We start from the raw sequence: 16,725 nt of genomic DNA on the forward strand, positions 1-16,725 counted from the left end.
AAGGAACATAAGCAGCTAAAGTTATGACTCTTTATCCAGTGAAATTAAGAATTGTTTTAGAAACTTTCATGGGAAAAGTGCTGACATTGATCAGCACATGAGGGATGCTTATGGAGACATTAACTGATGTATTTTTCTTGCATTTTTCTTTTAGGAGAGAATTTCCCAAATTTATCTAATGACAAGAATTATAAGGGGTGTATATTTATAATAATAATAATAATATCAAATAATAAAACAGATACCCGGCCCTTTCCCTGGTTGGGTATAATTCATTACATCTTAGGTTCACAAAGGATTTTGTCTTTTTTTTTTTTAACCCTCACCGGAGGATATTTCCTCCACTGCTTTTCAGAGAAAGTGAAACATTGAAGTGAGAGAGACACGTTGAGTGGTTGCCTCCCAAATGCCCCCTGGTGGGGGATGGAGCCTGCAAACGAGGTACTTGCCCTTGGCCAGAATTGAACCCAAGCCGGACCCTTCAGCTCAAGGTTCGACACTCTAACCACTGAGCCAAACTGGAGAGGGCAGGTTTTTGTCTTTTTATGAAGGCATTTTGGGGAACATAGCTAAGACCCCAGAAGCCACACAAAATGCCTCAGGATGCATGTATTGCAAAACATATATTAAATATAGTTTAGCAATAGACAACAGAATAGCAGATCATGGAGGAGGAAATAAAATATATTTGAAAATAACATACAACAAAAATCTGGGGGGAAAATGCTAAAAGACATAAATTATGTCATGCAACCCAAGAGAATTTATGGTGTTTTTTGTAGATAATTAACATATGTGGATAATTTTTTGGTATTGTAAAACCTATTCTTCATATTATTGACCTAAAGATCTAGAATTGATTTCTTTACTACGTGTTAGACTTGGGAATACCTATTTTACTCACCCAATTATTGCTCTCTCCACACAGACCTTGAAAACCATTTGAGCATATAGCAAATCACAAATTTTAACTCATATTACAAGATGTAAATATAGAAATTGCAACTGCTGCTTATCTACCTGGAGCTTTCTCAAGAGCAACACGTTCATTCCAACATACGCGCACAGTCTGGTTTATAACTTAGTCTCAATACATAATTCAAACATGAACTTCTGTTCCTTTTGGATAAAATTGATCAGTCTCTCAGCCTTTCATGATTTCTATTTCTTCATTCATGAATGAGCCTGCTGTTTGGCAGAGATGATGTGAAAAGTTTGGGGGCACCATGACCTCTGTTCTCTGAGATTCTCTGTCTTACCGCCTGAAAGCTACTTGTTCTCCTAGCCCCTCTTGTCTGGAACATGAGCATATGATGCCCTTTGCTCGCTTGCTGAGGGGCTGCCCTAGCTCTTGCCAATGTCATGTGCCTCTGTGGGGTCTAAGTGTCGGCCTTTTGGCCCTGATCGGGCAGTCTGCTCTGCAGGCACATTACTAGAACTAGCTTTCCTAAAGCAAAGTCCCTATATAGATCCCCAGTACATAATATCTGGATCCAGCCATCAGGACATGAGAAGCAAAGGCAGAAATAAGACCTCAGGGATTTCTCCCTGACTGAGCACATAGCACCACCAGATATATTCTGGTATGACCCAACATCAAATTAGTATGGACTGGCCTGCACAGCAGCCTCTCTGCGGAGTCTCTAATGTAGTATCAGAACCCTAGTCTGCCTTCAATGGTAGCCTCACTTTCTAAAGCTCTTCCTCATCAATGGGTCAAAGCCCAGAGAGGAAAATGCTTCTCATTGGATTGCTTTGCCTTCTTTCCCAGAATCCTCTATGCCCTCAAATAGGGGAGTTTTTCTTTCAGATCCCCCACTTCACATACATCTTTGCTATAACCCGCATAGAACTGACATAGATATAAAATATTTTTCTCTACATTGCAGGAAAATACTGTGAACTGAGCCTTCTTGATTCAAACCTTGACTTAAGTAAATGAAGGAAAAAATAATATAGTAAAACGATGTCTCTACTATAAATACCTAGTTCTAAATGCTAAAATCTAGCTCTATAATCCCATTTTACATACCAAAAAATATTATATTAGGTCCACTTTTTACTCCCTTTTGTAGCCAGTCCTAATTTCCCTAGTCATTTATATGTTTTTAGCAGATTTGAGTGCACATTCTACATTTACAAAGGGAAAATATAAAAGCATATTAGTCATTTTCAAAATATTCTTCCCAATGAAACACATTTATATTAAAAGTTTATTTGACAAAGATAACAGTGTGATACATGAAATTTGAGAATTATTCTAGCTTCCTCCTGATGCTGCAACATTCTTGTGAAGGCAGTTGCTTCCCATGGAAGCAATTACTTTTTTTTCATTACAGCCTTTTTTTAAAAAGAAATTTTATTGAATTTTTTGAGGTGACATTGGTTATGAAAATTATATGTTTCAGGTGTAAAATTCTATAATACATCATCTGTATATTATATGTGTTCACCACCCCAAGTCAAGTCTCCTTACATCACCATTTATCCCCCTTTTCCCTCTCCTACCTTCTCTGCTCACCCCCCCCCCCCCATTTCTCTCTAGTAATCACAATACTGTTGTCTGTGAGTTACTGTTTTTTTTGGGTTTATCTCTTATACCCAGACCCCTGCCCTCTCCCCTCTGACAGCTGTCAGTCTGTTCTCTGTATCTATGAGTCTGTTTCTATTTGGTTTGTTAGTTGATTTTGTTCATTAGATTCCATATATAGGTGGACTCATATGTACTTGCATTGCTCTGACTGGCTTGTTTCACTCTCCAGGTTCATCCATGCTTTCACAAAAGGTAAGATTTCCTTCTTTTTTTACAGCTGAGTAGTATCCCATAGTATAAATGTACCACACTTTTTTTATCCACTCATCTACTGATGGGCACTTGGGCTGCTTCCAAATCTTGGCTATTATAAATAACACTGTAGGGATGCATATATTTTTTTGAATCAGTGTTTGCTGAATCAGAAGTGGCATTGCTGGGTCATAAGGCAGCTCCATTTTTAATTTTTTGAGTAAAGTCTATACTGCTTTCCACAGTGGTTGCACCAACCTGCATTCCCACCAGCAGTGCACAAGGTATCCCTTTTCTCTACATCCTAGACAAAACTTGTTGTTTGTTGATTTATTGATGATAGCCATTCTGACAGGTGTGAGGTGACATCTCTGTGTGGTTTTAATTTCCATTTAGATGTTGGACTTGAAACATCTTTAGATGGTGCACTAAATATGGCAGTGGCAAACCAATAAATTTCCCAGTCTGAAATTAGATGTTTTTGGTGATGACATAGACATCACAGAGGTTTTGAGACACTGAGAATAGTAACATAATTTCTTGTGACAATAAAATATTAAGGAATATAGATAAAATGCTTTATGGACATAGTAAGCATTAAACTTACTATGTGTTATGAAGTGTTAGTTATTTTATAAATGATTAAATATTATCTCATTTATATCATTATATAAGCTAAGCATATACAAAACAATTCTATATGGTGATTTAGAAGAACGTTTATGCATACCACAATATTTTTTCTTGTATGAAAATATTTTAAATGTAACCATTTGCAATTTTAAAAAATATGCAAACAACAAATAATATTACATGTCAGGTAACAACTTCATATAAATGTTCTCTTTGTTCAAAAATTCCTGTGAGATAGATAATCTAAATTGTTAATTTCCCCATTTTACTTATAAATAAAAAATTGACCAGTTAATTTTGTGGTGACAAATCAATTTATTTTGTATGCTATAATATCTTGGAGAGGATAGGAAATCCCCAAATAGGAAACCTTTTATATAGTACATGAGAAAATAGACTAAATACTATTATCTGAGCCTCAGATTTCTAGAAATTAACAGCATAGTAAAATGCTGTGTTTGAAAAAATGTCTTTTATGGTAAGTATTTCGATCTATTCTTAGAGATAACTAGAGAAACTAAAATAGTTTTATATTTAAAAGCTCATAGTCTGTTTAGGTGAGTTTTAAATGTTGATATAACCTTGATTTTTTTTCTTTATTCTCTGATCAACATAGCTCTGAATATTGGAAAACTCATTATTTAAAATAATGAGGAAACAACTATTTACTTATTATTCATCAGCCGTACAATTAGCTGTTCCCATCATAAATGCCAATGAGATAATTCACATAATTGCAGATGGCTTGGAATGCCATGTTGCAGTAACATCATTTCTAGTACAGAGTGATCAACTGCTGCATTACTAGTTTAATAGGACTGTTCATTTCAAATGAGCAAAATAGGTATGCTCTTTCCACTGTTATTTATGAAAATAATGTCATTACAAAATTTTAGAGTTAGAGCAATAAAACAATTTACATGTGCTCTAACATTTGTCATGTATTTTCTAATATATTTAACTTGAGTTGATTGCTTCTAAGGGGTTACTTTTGTGTTTTTTATAGAGTTTGAATTAACTTATTTTCTGGTTACATAACATATTATTTATGTTATCCTTAACCATTTTCTTTTCCCTTTAAAATCACTCCCCAAGTATTTTCTTTTTCAAATCCTCACCCTAGGGTATTTTTTCCCACTGCTTTTCAGAGAATGTGGAAGGGAAAGAGAGAGAGAGAACGCACGTGAGAAAGAAACATTGATTGCCTCACATGCACCTTGACCGGCCCAAGGATGGAGCCTGCAACTGAGGTATGTACCCTTGACCAGAATTGAACCTGGGAGCCTTCAGTCAGCAGGCCAATGTTCTAACCACTTAGCAAAACTGTCTGGGACCTATACAGGTCTTTTAATTTGTTTAGCCTTCTAAGAGCTTCACAGAGGAGATTTAGGATCTAAAAAGAAGACTACAGCAATTCCCCTTTAGGGTTTTTACATTGACTTAAAGAGAGCAATCAAACTTATCAGCTGGAAACAGTCTTTTGCTTCAGGTGAATAGACTAGTTCATTTACTATATTTAAAGAGTCTTATTGGGGCAGTCCAGCTCCCCTGCAAAGAAACCACTACTCCGGCAAAAGTCTTGAATTCCAACTGTAGTGTTGTTCATCTTAACCTGAGGGCCAAACAATATGGAACTAATGAAATGCTCACTATTTTATATGTGATTTATGATACACCTGTCCACTGAAAGTAATTCTGGAATTTAAAATGCCAGAATTTTTCTGTTGGCAGGAAAAGGGCACCAGAATCTTACTGGTGACTGGATCTCAGTTCAGCAACCTCAGTACTTGAGTTTTGGGTAAGAAAGAATTCAGAGACAAGGCTCAAATACAAGCAAAAGTTTATTTAAAAAGTCGCAGAAGCAGAAGTGAGCTGTGGAAGAAATGAGTCTGCTGGGATGTGTGGGCTCAGGAAACAAGTTACAGAGGCAAAGAAGGGCCCATGAAGCTTAAGAAGAAGACAGACAAGGATATATGTACCTGGGGTAAGGATAGGAGTAAAGGCTTGGACATTCCTCAGAGAAAGTGGGCACTGAGGAAAGAAGAGGGTGGGGAAAGGGGCTGGCATGCTTGAGAGAGAGAAAGAGTGAGATTGACAGAATGACATTAAGGGAGAGAGCTGTGCTGGGTCTTCCTTCCTAAGGGCTTTTAAGGGTGGGGACTTTAGGGGAGGCCCCAGGGAAGGATCTCAATAGAGTATTCATCAGCTTTCCAGGTATGTTATTTCAAGGTCATGGTCTCCACTGATTGGTCAGTGCCAGGGCAAGGGGTCATTAGTCATCAAAGCTGATCCTAATGTCAGAGTGGCTTCACTCGGTCTGGCCTTGCTGCTTCTCTGGGCCTAGAGCTGAAACACAACTGAGGCCTATATGTTATCTCTAGGGCTTAATGATTAAAGGAGTGGGCATGCAAGGGATTGTATGGAAGTTGTATGAAGCTATTCTCCAGCCCCCTTATTCTTTCTCTAAGGGGGTTTACCATGTGAATAGTGACATACCAGGGGAAGAAAGGTCAGAGGAGATTCTGATCCATATAACCAGCAATATGAAAGGCCAAGGGTTCTAAGCCACATGACCAGTGATATGCTAGAGGGTCTGATATGCTAAGGGAGGAAAGGTCATCCTGGGGACAATTGTCTGTTGCTAGAGAACCAGGGCTTTCTGCTCTGGTGACTTTCAGGACCTGGCTCACCATCTTTGCTCTGTTCATGCCTAACTGCCTATTATATTTCTACTTGACATACATTTTTATCACAGTATACAGAAGAAGCTTCTTTGTAATTACATTCATACTTAAATTCAATACATATCCTATAACATGACATTGGGGTAGTTTGGGGACAGAGAATTAAGTTCATTTTACTGTGAATTTAGCCAACTTTATTTAAAATTAATTTCAGTACTTCCCTGACTGGTGTGGCTCAGTTGCTTGGGTATCATCCTGTGCACCAGGAGGTTGCCAGTTTGATTCTGGGTCAAGGGCACATGCTCAGGTTGCAGGTTTGATCCCTGGTGGGGGGGCATGCATGAGGCAACCAATCAATGTGCTCTCACATTGATGCTTCTCTCTCTCCCTCCTTCTCCCTCTGTTTCTCTCCAAAAATCAATAAATTATTCTCTAAAAATTATATATTCTCAGTATAGTAGTTAGAAAGAAAAATAATTAGAAAAAAGTGTTTAAAGAAAAAGTATGACTTGCCTGCCAGCCCATAAAGAGGGGAATAAATATATGAGAGCAACTAGGGCCAAAAGGGGAGAGAGGAAGGCATACTGTGATGAGCAATTAGATAGACATAAGCAGAGCAAGGATAGTAGGCCAGATAGAGAAGGTCACTAGGATAAAAAGCCCCAGGTGCATAGCAATGAACAAAACTGGGAAAACAACGACCTCACTACCACTGTAAACTTTCTTCTTCTAGCATATCCCTGGTCATACCTGGTTTATACCTCCTGACCTTTCATATCACTGGTCACGAGGTTTGGACCCCCTGATATTTTCTCCCCTGAGATGTAGCTAGTCCTGCAGGTTAGACCCCCTTTGAGGGGTAACAGACAGAGGGGCCAGAGAATAGCCCTTAAGCATTAAGCCCTTAAGCATCAAGACAATGAGGTTCTCACCCACATCAAATACATCTAGGCCTCAGTTGTGTTTCAGCTCTAAGCCCAGAAAAGCAGCAAAACCCAGACAAGCAATGACACAGCTGACCTCAGGACCAGCTGCATAAAGCTGATGAATATTCTATTGAGATCCTCCCCTGGGACCTCCCCTAAAATCTCCACCCTTAAAAACCAGGCCCCGACACACTCTCAGGAGTGCACCTGCACTTTTCCAGCCCACCTCTTCTACTTCCCAAGGTAACTTTCTTTCTTTTTTTAATATATCTTTATTAATTTCAAAGAGAGGAAGGGAGAGGGAGAGAGAAATAGAAACATCAATGATGGGAGAAGTCATCATTAATTGACTGCCTCCTGCATGCCCCCAACTGGAGATCAAGCCCACAACCCGGGCATGTGACCTGACTGGGAATAGAACCGCAATCTCCTTGATCCTAAGCCCATGCCCAATGGCTGAGCCACACCCAGCCGGGCCCAAGGTAACTTTCTAAATAAAGTTTCTCTTATAGTTTGAGTCTTGGCTCTAAATTCTATTTTAAAAAAACATGACTTTAGAAAGATGAAGGGAAAGAGAGAGATGGAGAAAGAGAGAGAAAGAAACATCCATCAGTTGCCTCACACATATGCCGTGTCCAGGGATTGAACCTGCGACCTGGGTATGTGTCTTGACCAAGAATAGAACCTGCTACCTTCTGGTGTAGGGGATGACACTCCAAACAACTGAGCCACACTGGCCAGGGCTCTGAATTCTTTCCTAACCAGAACTCAAGTACAGAGGTTGCTGAACCAAGGTCTGGTCTCATCCCACCTGTCTAACACCTGGTGCAGTTTTCACAGCTCCCAACATTATTTCTCCACAACTGTGCATAAGTGTACATATGCAAAATGAGAGCCTTGATAATCCAAATATATGATACAAATCTTAGGAAAATAAAAAAGGGAAAATATATATTTATTTTCCTGTATGTAATGGAGATTTCCTCAATAAGAACCTAGAAGTCAGCCTTGAGCAATCATTTTTTGGACAAAAAAGGAGCCACATGCTACATCAGACAAGCTCACGGAAGGCCTGCATGGAGGCACTACAAACTCAGAGGCCTAAAGTAACCACATAGGATGGTCTTCCTAACTAATAGGGAGTTGTGGTGGGTAGTCATGTCCTAGGCCAGTATCTTCCCTGACAAAGGTCTATCTTTACCTTAACTTGAGCCTGTCTATTGTCTTTTTGCATCTACCGATAACATACTCCATGTACCACAAAGTTGAGGGTTCGATTTAGTTTCGGGAAACATACCCAGGTTGTGGGCTCAATCCCTTGTTGAAGGGCGTGCTGGATGCAGCCAACCAATGTTCCACTCTCACAAAGATGTTTGTCTTTCTCCCTCCCTCTCCCTCCCTCTTGAAGTAGGAATCACTGCGATTTTAGGAAGATTCCCCATTTCAGGTATCAGATTACCCACCTGAATGTATATGTAACCTTATCTAACCTCTGTAACCCTGCCCACTATTTTCACCCCAAAAAGCAGGCCCGACCTACAACCCTATAAAGCTGACCCAAGCCCTTTGTTCAGGACCCAGAATTTGGAGACTGCCTCCTCTGGGACCACATGCGTTAAATAAAGGTATCCTTTTGCCTCCTCTGGTGTACCGCCTGAGTCTTTTCCGCTACACTCTTTCTCTAAAAATCAATAAAAATATTTTTAAAAACCCCACACAAATACCCTTCATTGTTATTATTATTCTGTTAATTGTTAACTGTTAACTATCCTGTACTTACCTATGTAAAAGAAGTATGTGTCTATTCTTTTCTCTTTTTATCCAGTCCCAGAGGTTTCACAGATTTGCTTTCTCCCATGTCAGGAACCAGCCTGAAAGATGAACAAACCTGAGTTGGAGCGGTGGGAATTAAAGGGACAGACAAAGTTATGGGATCAGAAGGGCTGCCCTCCAATGAGGTGCAGCACCAAATGGCTTCAAAGCCTTTATTATATAGTGAGTAACAAACAATTAATAATGAGGTGGGGGTGATACAGAGTAGTTCCTTCAAGGCCACATGAACGCTCTTTCAGAGTAAACACCCTGCCTCCTGCATGAGCTCAGACCTTGGTAATTATCTTTATCTCGGGTTCTAATGGGAACTTTTGGGGAGGATTGAGTCCTTGGCTCCAGGGCCTCAGGCTACATGGACCATGTCCAGACATGTCACTGGCTCCCAACACTCCCACCTCCTTAATCTATCACCAATGGATTTCATGTAATCCCCATTCTCTGGACCATTTTCTCAATCCTTCAAGATTTTGCTTCCCAGCGATTGTCATCAGTTTGACTCAAACTCATAAAAATTCTTACAGATTTGGGCATTTCTTACATAGATAATATTATAGCTCATATGGGCTTTGGATAATAGACTTATGCTGGTCATAGAGCATATCATTATGTCTAACATTGCTTCCAGAAAAGAAGTATGTGTTCATATTTTCAACAAGTATCTCACAAAGTAATATTTGGGACAAAACATAAATCATAAAAGGAAATTACCAATGATATATCTGAGGCAAAGTTGTGACTTTGCTAGCTTTCTAATACAAATTTAGGCAAGTCAGTTTATTTTTCTAATTTTCAGTTTCCTCTTAGGTAAAACTGAGACAGCTGAACTGGGATGAAAGATTTGCATGGTTTGCAAATCCATAAATAATTATTGTTTTTTCAATAAGTAATAGTAGGTAGTTCATCTGTACTTCAATGGCAGCACATAGCATTCTTTTACAGAATAACAGGTTGGAATATACAGAGTAGCTGCTTAGAAGTTGTATATTTTCTAAATATTAAATAATTTAAAAAATAAATGATAATAGAACTCTAAATAGTTTCACATTTGAAGGTGTAGTCTTAAATAACACCCATATATTTTCATTCTTCCATAATTTAATTTAATTAGTCATTCAATTCATCCAAAAATAATTAAAGGTTTCTAGGCCACATTTTGCCTTGTAAAAACAAAAACAAATCAGCACCCCCTTAATATTTGCTCATTGCAACAGACGCTTTGCTTTTATTGCCATGATTTTGAACTTTGAAATTATGTTAAAATTTCAGTCATCTGTGATCAGAAAATATTATTTTCTGATGCAAGTTAGAAATTATCCATAGAGATTTCTCTATGAAGCAGCACTGTAATTTCACTCTTTTTCCTATGGGAATTTGTTTTTGAAGTGTCTTTGTTTCTTTTTTATCATTTTCAGCCTCTTGCTTTGTTTCCATCCTCTGGGTTTCAAAGTTTCTTTTCGATATTTCCAATTAAGATTGAAGTTTGCTGTATTTTTTCTTTAATGCTCATATAGAAGTTTTGTGTTTTTTTTTGGAACAATGCCATTTTCCTAACCCACAAAGTTGCTGCAGTGAGTAGGCTTGATCTTAGATAAGTCTTTCTGGAGCACTGTTCATGATTAATTAGCATTTCTAAAGAAGTAAATGAGTTTCTTGCTTTTTACTTATTTTGTAAAATGTTTGACATATTGTGAATGTTTGATTTCTCTGTATTGTTCTTAATATATGCTAATACATGCTTACAATGTGATAGAATAGCATAGTGATTAAGCAGGCATAAGAATCTCAGTGAAGTGATTAAATGCTTCTTTCATAGTATGGTGACATAGTAGCTTGTCTATTATTGATAATGATATCCTAACAATAATCTAAAAATGGAAACAAAACTGATTCCACCTCCCCCCCTTGGGAAGTTAGAACTCTGATATTTCTCTGCATTCTTAATTCCCGGGAGAGTATCTAGATATACTAAAGTACATTTTTAAAATAAATTAAATGTATTAGATTTAAGATTAATAAACATAGAAATTTTCTATTTGTTCACTGCTACAACCTCAATTCAAAAAAAGAAAATACTTTTCACCTTCAGTATAAGGACTATATTTTTTCTATATATTTACACATTTACATAAAATAGATAAATAGTAATTTGTGTGGGGGGGAAACAATCTACAAAAATATAGTGAACTTATATTTGACAAAATATTACCAGAGAAAAATGTGCCTCATCTCCCCTGGTTGCTGTCAGAATGGGATTTTTGCTATATCCCAAGAAAAGGGATTTTCTGAGACTCACATGAGACGATGTGATATAGTAGAAAGCTTCATTTCTGTGGAATTACATCCCTGGGTTTCCAAAATCCCATTTCTCTTAGTCCAGTCATAGAAGAAATGTAGCTGGGGTTTCACTGGAGCTAAAATCAGAGCCAGTGTCCAGAGTTCCCATTCCATGTTGGAGCAGGGCCCAGTACAGCATCAGGGTAGTTGCAGCCCATCAGTCCATTGTGTGGGGGTCTGCATGGTCATGGGCCACATAGGAAAATGGCGGGAAGCTTATCTTGACCCATGAGCCAAGTGTGTCAAGAGGAACCAAATGAGTGAACTTCTTTGTTTATGGTATTATTTATTCCCAAATGTTTGCACCCTTGCAGTGACCCTGCCCATTTTGGCCAATGACCTCTGTTCCCAGGTGTGATGACAAGTGGCACCTTCCCTATGTCACCTCAACTTACTGAGCATGCATCTATCTTCCCTTTGTTGGCTTCCTCCCCCAGTGTTTTGCAGGGAACATGCTTATAATGTCTGGCTTTTCCCTTGCTCTTTTTTTGTTATTAATAACTAGTTAAGTAAAAGGAGCAAAAGCAATACAATGGAGCAAAGACAGTCTTTTCAACACATGGAAGAACTGACATCCATGGGCAAAATAAATGTATCTGAACACAGGCCTTACACCGTTCACAAAAAGTAACTAAAAATGGATCACAGACCTAATTGTAAAACACAAAACTATAAACTAGAGGATAATATAGGGGCAAACCTAAATGACCTTGGGAATGGAGATGACTTTTTAGATACAACATCAAAGGCATGATCTATAACAGAAATACATATTTGATAAGCTGGATTTCAATCAAAAAACACACATACACAAAACACAAAAACCTTCTGCTCTGTGAAATTCACTGTCAAGAGAATGAGAAGATAAGCCACAGATGGGGAAAACAAATTTGCAAAGACATATGTAATAAAAAACTATTATCCAAAATATACAAAGAGCTCTTAAAGCTCTACAATAAGAAAATGCACAACCCAATAAAAAATGGGCAATAGGTCAGTACAGACACCTCACTAAAGAAGATATACTTATGGCAAAAAAACATATGAAAGTGAGCTCAATATCACATTATTAGAGAACTGCAAATTAAAATAACCATAAAATACCACTACACAACTATTTGAATGGCCAAAATCCAAAACACTGACTACACCAAATTCATTGCAGTTAGGAATGTTAAGTGTAATCGCCATTTCGTAACACCATCTTATAAAACTAAGCATGCTATTATCACATGATTCAACAATCTTACTCCCTGGTATTTCAAATGAGTTGAAAACTCATGTCCACACAAAAACTTGCATGTAGATATTTATAGCAGCTTTATTCAAAATTGTCAAAACTTGGTAGCCTCCAAGATGTCCTTCAGCCCATCTGTGGTACACCCAGACAAAGGAATATTATTCAGAGCTAAGAAGACATGAGCTATCAAGCCAAAAAAAAAAAAAAAGGGAGGAATTTTAATGCATATTATTAAGTAAAAGAAAAAGAAGCCAATCTTAAAAGGCTATGTACTGCATAATTCCAACTATCTGACATTCTGGAAAAAGCAAAGTGATGGAGACAGTAAACAAAAAAATCAGTGGCTGCCAGGGGATAAAGGGGAGGGAGGGATGAGTAGGTGGAGCACAGAGGATTTTAGGGCAGTGAAACTATTCTGTGAGATACTAAAATGGTGGCTACATATCCTAGTACATTTATCTAAACTCATAAATTGTACAACACCAACCTAAGGTAAACTATGGATTTTGGATAATGATGAGTCAATGTAGCTTCATTGCTTTTCACAAATGTACCACCCTAGCACTGGGTATGAATAGTGGGAGAGGCTATGTGTGTGTGTGTGTGTGATGGCAGCAGGTAAGTGGGAAATCTCTATTCGTTTCGCTCAATCTTGCCATGAATCTAAAACTGCCCTAAAAATGAAGTCTATTTTTAAAACATAAGCAGAATATATAAGCTTATTTTTTTTGTATGTCAGTCCTCATGTTTTAAGGGAAAGGAAGCCAACTATAAGAAGCTAGGTGATTTGCCCAAGGGCAGAAAGTTAATTACAGACAAATTTGATTCCCTGTTTACTGCCCTCTCTGTTCCTGTCTCCCACTAAATCTTAGGGCGCAGATTTTGTTAAATATATTTTCTATAATGTCTGAATTCTCTTGCCATTTACGCCAGTTTATGTCTCCATGCTTTTAGTATACCTTCTAAGACATGCGATCCAACATGATTTCTGTTGTTCCCGATCACCATAGCATTTAACTATCATACAGTTCAGGCAATAAATTTAAAATTATTTCAAGTTTTATGTTATGCAAACTTTTCATTCTGTGATGTTGTGAGTGCTGTATAAACTCTTTCCAAAATAAGAAAGCTATTTTAAAGGTGGGTTCATGGCCTAGTTTCTCCATATCCCATTCACCTAGCTTACCCTAATGCTAACATCTTACATAACCTTGGCACAAATATCAAATCAGGTAATTAACATTATTATCTAAGCTTTCGCCCTTTTACAGATTTCTCCAGGGTCCCAACTCATGCACTTTTTTTTTTTTTAACTAGGATCCAATCAAGAATCCTACGTTAAATTTATTTGTCATGTTTACTTAGTTTCTGCTAATCTGTTAGACTCATTATTTGTTAAAGACTGTTCCTCAGTCTTTCTTGTCTTTTATAGCATTCATATTTTTCATTGACCCTTTCCAGTTATATTGGAGATTTTCCCATAATCTGGGTTTGCCTAGTGGTTTCTGATGATTATATTGATGTTATGCATTTAGTGCAAGGATAATACAGACATGGTATTACCTTCTTCACAGTGCATCGTGGCAGGAGATACATGATGCCAATTTGTCTTATTATTGGTACTGTTAACACATCGCTTAGTTAGTTTAAATTGTGTCTGCCACATTTCTAGATTCAAAGGTTATTAATTTTCTAATTAATAATTCTTTTGGGGAGATATTTTGAGACTATGATAACTTCCTCATACCTCATTACACTTTGTCTTACTAATTTTAACATCCATCAATAGTTCTTGCTTATAATGATTAATATGTTGTTTGTCAAGTGGTAATTTTCTACCTCCATCATTCCTTCTAGGTTTTAATTAGAATTCTATTTTAATAAATTAAGTATTTTTCATTTACTTATTTATATCAGTGTGTACTTGTGATTATTTTATTATAGGGGTAAAAAATCTATTATTTTTATTATTTTTTTGTACAAATTGTCTAAGTTTTAGACAGTGGGAACTTTTTCAAGTTGCTTCTTTTATCTATGTGACATATCCCTCTTTTTTTTTTTTGAACTTCCTTACTTTCTAGCAGTGGAGAGAGATAAAAAATATATTTTTATTTTTATATCTATCCATCAATTTATGCATTAGCTGTTTATATATGTAAAACAATTTATATACTGAATAACTACATATGCAGGCAGCTTTTACCCAGCACATCCATTTCAAGAAAACTATCTTGAAGATACACCTCAACAATATGAAAATATGTATGCACAAAGTTATTTAATGTAGTATTGTATGAAACTACAAAATATTGAAAGCAATCTAAGTGTCTACGTATAAGAGATAAGGTTGAATAAGTTATACCAAAATAGTATGAGAAAGATTTATTTGAAATTATATGGAATAATTTCCAGAATAACTTAAGTGAGGAAAGAAAGCAAAGTAAAAAATAATATGTATAGTATATACATGAAGCATATAGTCTACTATATATATATATATATTTACTATACTATAGTATAGCTACTCTTCATGTAATAAAGAACATAAGAAAATATAGATGTATCAGGTCATTGATGCAAAAGTACAATGACCTGAAAAAAATGTAAGCTACTGATAATTTAATTGTTGAACTAATTGAAACACTATATAATCTAATAAAAATCGGTAAATGAATTATTTATAAGAAGGTCCAAAGTCTACATCAATCATATGGTTACATACCGATATGAAGAATGAACAGTATTTTTAATGTAAATGTACTGATGCAAATACATTTGTCTATGTCAGTTTCAATCATAAACTAGATACATACCAATATTTCAAATATAGTAATCCAAATAATTCTAAAAGTTGGTAGTTAATGACAAAGGTAATATAGATGTCAGGTAGCATTTACTGTCTTTGAAGCTCAGATGTAACCTATAGGCCTTTAAACACTTCATTTTGTGAGGCCTGGAAAATATATGCATTTGAGATAAAATCTAGTATTTTATAGATAGATATAGAGAATGTAGATAGATGACAGATAGGTAGATAGATGGGTAGAGAAATAAGATAGAGCAAATTTCTTTATATTCCAAAAGGAATATATAGAAAGATTAGTTTCTCTTCTAACTTATCATTCAGTTTTTTCTAATCAGTATGTAAATAATACCAAAGCTACTATAGGCAGGCACACATATAAACACACATACATAGTTTATACGCTGTACACACACACAAACATATACAAGTACGGACATGCAAAAATATTAATATACTTTCATATATACTTACATGTACATATAGTCTCTTGTTCTCTTGTGTTTATGTGTGTATGTTCATACGCAATGTATGTGTTTAATTGCATGCACAAATCATAGCCTCTATAAATGGATTGCATCTTTCTTTCTTAACAATCTTTCTTGGAGGTCCTCCCTCTTGAGTAAAGTTTTTCATATATTTAGTATGGTATTCAGAAATGATATTAATTATTAAGAGCCAGTGACTAAAAAGTTATTTCTTTTCTAAAATAGAGATCAATGTTGGAAAATATATCTTCCTCTTTGTGATTTTAAAACACAACTTGTCTTTTACCTACTCATTATTAAATCTCTAGGTATCCCCGCATAGCTATATATTAAATATGCTCTCTTGTCCCTCAATAAGCGAAATTTCAAATTTTTTTGCTGATGATTTGTTATTGAAACTTATTAATATATTTTTCTTTGGAACAATGGATCCTAATTTCACATCACTTATTTTTACAACTTTTTTTGCAAGTTCTTAATCGCCTGCTTTTCCTTATTTTTTATTCCATGTTCATATTTTATTTATACCTGTGAGAAAACAGGGGAGTGTTTCTGCATTTATGAAATCATGTCCTAGTTGAGCCAGAACATACTGGTGTGACAAGTCTCTAAGAGTTATTATTTGTTATGTAAGACCAACCTGCCCCCTCTATAGCTGAAGTTAAGTTAAACAGTCAACCATAGCTGGTTTAATCATATTTGCACTCCTATACCTCTGAATTGGGAAGAGACACAGAGACGTGTTATTGTATTTGGGTCACATTAATTGCAGTACTTCTCAGTCTTTGTGCATACGGATAACCTGGAAATTTGTTAAAATGCAGATTCTGGTCTAGGAGATTGTGCACAGTTCTGTGTCTTTCACAAGCTCTCAGGTGGTGCAGATGTTGCTGCTACACAGAAGGTCAGTGGAATTCTTTGCTGGTGCTCTCGAAGTTTCTAGGTTTCTTTCCTGCCTTTGAGGCATTTTTTCTTCTAATTTCTTGAGATAGTCTGTTT

General features: G+C 36.4%; 1 long non-coding RNA gene across 1 annotated transcript in view; it reads right to left on the reverse strand.

Moving 5' to 3' along the window:
• LOC308553397 overlaps positions 1 to 16,725 on the reverse strand; it is a 66,816-nt gene that overhangs the window by 17,850 nt on the left and 32,241 nt on the right. Inside the window, exon 3 of the long non-coding RNA XR_013998241.1 lies at positions 8,809 to 8,899. This is a non-coding gene — a long non-coding RNA (uncharacterized lncRNA). The remainder of the gene's footprint in view (positions 1 to 8,808; positions 8,900 to 16,725) is intronic.

The sequence above is a fragment of the Miniopterus schreibersii genome, assembly GCF_964146895.1.
Source record: "Miniopterus schreibersii genome assembly, chromosome: 2".
Classification (NCBI taxonomy): Eukaryota; Metazoa; Chordata; class Mammalia; order Chiroptera; family Miniopteridae; genus Miniopterus; species Miniopterus schreibersii.